Source organism: Squalius cephalus (assembly GCF_949319135.1).
Source record: "Squalius cephalus genome assembly, chromosome: 3".
In the NCBI taxonomy this organism is placed as follows: domain Eukaryota; kingdom Metazoa; phylum Chordata; class Actinopteri; order Cypriniformes; family Leuciscidae; genus Squalius; species Squalius cephalus.
The window spans coordinates 7326270-7331328 of record NC_137124.1 but is presented as its reverse complement, the minus strand read 5'-3'; the positions used below and the strand labels follow the sequence as shown (position 1 = coordinate 7331328).

General features: G+C 38.5%; 1 long non-coding RNA gene across 1 annotated transcript; it reads right to left on the bottom strand.

Moving 5' to 3' along the window:
- Nucleotides 1-1124: 1124 nt before the first annotated feature.
- LOC307155883 lies at nt 1125-4024 on the bottom strand. Its single transcript, XR_013820600.1, has 3 exons — nt 3836-4024; nt 2848-2972; nt 1125-1204 (listed from the first exon to the last, which is right to left on the bottom strand). It is a non-coding gene; the product is annotated as an uncharacterized lncRNA (long non-coding RNA).
- Between the last annotated feature and the right edge of the window lie 1035 nt (nt 4025-5059).

Below are 5059 nucleotides of genomic sequence, written 5' to 3'. Positions count from 1 at the left end.
AGCGGGAGCAGCGTTTGGCACTGCGTCGCTTTTCAGCGCGAGCTGTGTGGAGAAGCCCATTTCCACCTCTATTGCGTTGGAGAAATCCCGCGTAAAATGCAGGTTGCACACTTGAGCTCCACTGGCGCCTAATTTCCAAGTCTGCTAGAAAGCTATGCAGTCCAGCAGTGCTGTTGCAACCAGCAACACTACACCTACGTACCCTCCTGACCACTGTACTAAATACAGATAAATCTACGCTAACTTGAAGCTATCCTAACTGATGCAATACTAAGCGTGGTATAGCTCGTACCAAGGGAGGGCGTGGTGAGCTGGAACCTGCTTACTTCACGTAGTACCACTTACGTCACGTACCACCGCAAACATCCAATAGGAAAATTCATCTGCAGTAGCCACCGTTCAACCTGAAGAGGGCAGCACTCAGACATTTTTACACCATATATTGTAGAATTAAAACACTTTATACCCAAATGTCAAAAAAGTTACTCGAATCAATGAACAGCACTAATAAAGCCCCAGTCTTACAGATCATTAACTAAAAAAAGTTGGTTTAGGGTTTAGTTACCCTTTAATGAAAAGATAGAAAGAATGAAAGAAAGTCATAGATAACGGAAAACACACTGGACTTAACGCTTTGTTAACAAGAACAGAGTTTTCTCTATTAGTCATCAACGAAGGGGACATTGACGTTGTTCGTGATGTCAGAGATTGTACATGCTCTCGTTTTTCTCTCAGACATAAATTCGATCTTTGTAGATCCGAGTGAGTTATGTGAGATCATATCTGGAGAATCCAGTGTCATGCGTGAAACCGGCGACATCCACAAGAGTGAACCTGAAGGACTTTATTGTTGTAACGTGCTCCTCCTGAAACTGAAAATCAGATGAGCTATTTGAGGGGACGTGCCGTTTCATATTAGGTGTAACAAGTTGAGGACAAAATGCAAACCTGTCCGTGTCCTGCACGTGAAAGACAGAAAGCAGTTAAACTGAGAAAAGCAGAAAGAGATGACTTGAGATTAAAGACCTCTATCGTCTGATTCTTCGCGTGAGAAATCATCTTGCTGCCTTTTACTTTCAAACAGTGAGACGTTTCAGTAACAGGCCTTCAGGAAAAAAAAGATGCATTCTGAATTCTCCTTGAACTCATAATTAGATGAGTGGACATGTGTCACCAATAACATGGAGGAAACTGCAGAACAAACCTAAAAAGACAGATTGTAAATGTGAGTCTTTATAACATCAAGTCAGGCCAGTTTAAAAAATGTACATCGCTTCAAAGCAGCTTTACATAAAAATACTGAAGTGTTAATGTCTGAAATGGATAGATACATTAACATTCAGCTAACTGGTGGCAGGTGATTATTGGTTATTGAAACGAACAGACTAGATTCTCAGTCACTGTTTTCTGCCTGATAAATGCAATAAAAAAGACAACAAACAACAGTCATTAAAAAACAAGGCTTTGAATGTGTTGGAGACTCTTGACTCAGGATGAAGAGCATCTTATGTGAAGGGATTGAATGTTTCAGTCTTACTTATGGATGGTGTTACAGCAAGATTCTTAATCTTAACATACATCATAACAGCTTTCAGCTCATTTGACATAATTTGGAATGGAATAAAAAAACTGGTTAAAAGTTAGTCTTGTTGCTCCAGAACTGTATGACTTACTTTCTTCAACTGAACAAAAAAGGAAACGTTTTGAAGAACACAATTCTACTGAAAAACAACAGTTTTATGTGAAGGACAGAAGTCATCACTCACTGGTAATAAGCTACTGCATTTTTCACATTGTGTACCTCAATGTTTCACCTCTTTGATCCCAATTCAGGTAAAAAAATTTGAAATATGAGCAAAGCCCCATTGACATCCAGTCTATACATGCAAAAAAAGAGGCAGACAAGACCTGATGTGCAATTATCTTGTTTATGAGGCAGGATGTTTGAATTGCAGAGTATATACTTATATATATATATATATTTGATTTAAATAGTATGTTAAGCAGTACGCAACATGCAACCATAAACATGGTACACCTTACTGGGTTGCATGTATAAATCATGATATTAGTTAGCTATTTTCTCATTTATTTATTTTTAGTTTGTTTTCCCCCCGCATTTTTGTGTAAAAGAGTAAAACTTGTCAGTGTGATGAAAAAAAAGAAGCAAACAAATTAATTGAATTCATTCAAAATGCAAATAGCATACTATGCATTATACATGCATATCACAGAAATAGTAAGCAGTTTGGTAGTGTGCTAATACAAACATAGTCATACCCTAGTTGTCCAAGTACTCATTGATTCTGTCTATACTGGGGATTATTTGGGCAGTACTGCCCTCTACTGGAGGCTCACATTCTTAACTCTTTTTCTGTTGCTGTTTTTTCACCACTAGCCTGCAAGTCATAAAAGCTGCATGCACAATTATGAAATAATTAGCAAAATGCTGTTTAATGGAGTATTTCATGTCCCACCACAGAGCATGTGTGCTTCCCAAAAGTGTTAATGCCAAGTTGTCAACTATACCCTAATGTCAGAAAAAAGACAGAATGCATGACAAAATATTATGATGCAACATTGAACATTTACCCCCGGTTTCACAGACAAGGTTTAAGACTAAAATGCATGTTTGAGCTGTTTTATCTGAAAGCAACTTGACCCGATATATCTTAAAATATGTCAGTGTCATTGTTTTGTCTCAAGATGCTAATGTTTTTCTAGCATGTTTAATAAATCTACTTAAATGTCCTAATTGAACTAAGGTCTAATCCTGGCTTAATCTAAGCCCTGTCTGTGAAACCAGGGCATAGTCTTGAGTTAATTTTACAGAGAATGGACTCCTACCAGTTGGAAGGGTCTCTTTACAGCCACAGGAGGGCTCTAGAGCGAAGCGTTCCTAAGAGACCAGGGAGCTGATCGCAGGAATGGAGGAACATGAGGAGAATCCCTTGGCTGAACCATGAGGCCAGCTGTAAGTTACAGGAGTTAACACAGTCAGAGCACTGATTATTACCCTAATAAAACTATCCTTGCTGATTGTCCAAATAAAACTTCCCTGACTGAAGGCATAAAACTTCACTGAGCGGCTCCCTCGGACAGAAGATGGGCACCGCTATCCCAGACATCCTAATGGTTTCCTCTTCCTTTGAATAAAAATCCTGAATGAAAGTCCCAACGCTCCGTGTGTGTGTGTGTGTGTGTGTGTGTGTGTGTGTGTGCGCGCGCGTAGTGCGTTTGTGGACTGGACTATACAAAAGCATTGAAACTCATTATAAAGTTCAGCTTAGGAGGTATAAACTGAACTGCAGAAAGGGTATGATACTGAATTGAATATCAACGGCTCAGAAGGAGACACTTAAGGGAGAAACTGAGAGAGGGACGGAAGTTGAGTAGGAACAAGCAAGTGAACCATGTGTTCAGTAAACAAACGGAGTGTGATGCCAGAGAAAAGGGTCAACAAAGAGAGGGAACAAGGAGAAAAAAGCCTCTTCCGACAGAGCCAAAAGGAGTCCTGACTGACTTACATCACCTCTGCTTCCTTTTGAGCCTCATTCTGTTCTTTTCCATCCATCCTTTCTTCTCTTGTTTATCTACATCCGCTCATTTGCATCTTACATCCCTGACTGGGTGATTCAGGTTGATTGGGACACTTTTTTCTCAACACCTCAATGAAAAAAAAGTGTTTCAATCAACCTGAGAACACCTTAGGGTACTTCGTTTAAGGATAGCCTACATTTGGTTTAAATGTAGGCTATATTATGTCGATTAGGGTAGATTTCATACTTAAGAGGTCTTGATTTCGTTGATTCTAAAAATAAATATTGAAACTTACCGAACCTCAGGTTCTTTCTGGCCCAAGAAAATCGCGCGCTTTGGCAGATGGGCGGGAGATTTATGCGCGTGTGAAAAAGAGTCTCGTGCCGTCGCGTGAGGATTAATGTGTCTGCTCCGTCTATAGGGCACGCGGTAAATTTAACTTCCGCCACAACAAGCTTCAGCACGTTGTCCAGCCTTCAGAAATAACCTTTATAGTGTAAATAATTAAATTTCATTAGTTGGTATGAGTCTGACAGCAACTTGTTATTGTTCAGCCTAGTTTTTAGATGGTGACGCCAACAACAAATAGCCTTTCAACATAAATTAAACCGCTACAGAGCTTTTATGTGTGATGGATAACCGTATTTAGAAAAAACTTTTGTAATAAAATAAAAATACACATTATCACATTGTCTTCTGCCTCCAAATCAAGCGCGACGCCATTTTTACGTTTTTTGCGAATTCGTGACATTCTGATGCTACATTTTGAAGTAGATTTTTTTTCCCCCAAACAAACAACCAAATATGTGACATAAATTAGCTCGATCTTTAAAAAAGGTATTTAGGTTATTTTTCCTCTCACAAACATTGGGTTGTGTGTGTGAAAATAAAAGCTTATAACCCATTGGCCCTTGTACCATTCAACTTCTATTCTTTAGCCTACAGACAAGTTTTAATTAGAAAAAAAAGTAGCCTAATAAATAAATAAATATCTAGACCCTACTATTAGCCTACTTCAAAAAATAATAATAATAAAAAAAAAATCTCCATATTATGCTTAAATTAAATAACAAAGTAGGCTACAATTTTAATAGGCCTAAATTTTTGTTTATTCTTTTAGTTGTAGTGTCAGTAATAAATAGTGTTAGCCTACATACAAATAGCTACTTAATAATTAGCCTAGTCATTATTTTTTTCTCTGCCCCTTTCAGCGCCTCTTTTCAAAGGTTTGCACCTGTTTTCTGCGCAGTTATTCATGCGGACTTGGATCGACTTCAAAGTCATGTCACTTTAAAAGTCGCAAATTCCGCTTGGATAAAGAAATAAAGGGGGAAAAAAATCGCCACAGAACAAATTCAACATCCGAGGTCGCATGTATAAATAATGAACGTGTCGTCCGAACAATAGCAACATACAGTTTGTTCATTTCGACATATTTAAATAAAGCAGAAAAGTTGACAAAGGCTGAAGAGCGGAGGAGCTCAACAAGGGCTCTATTTACAGACGGAGGAGGAGGAGC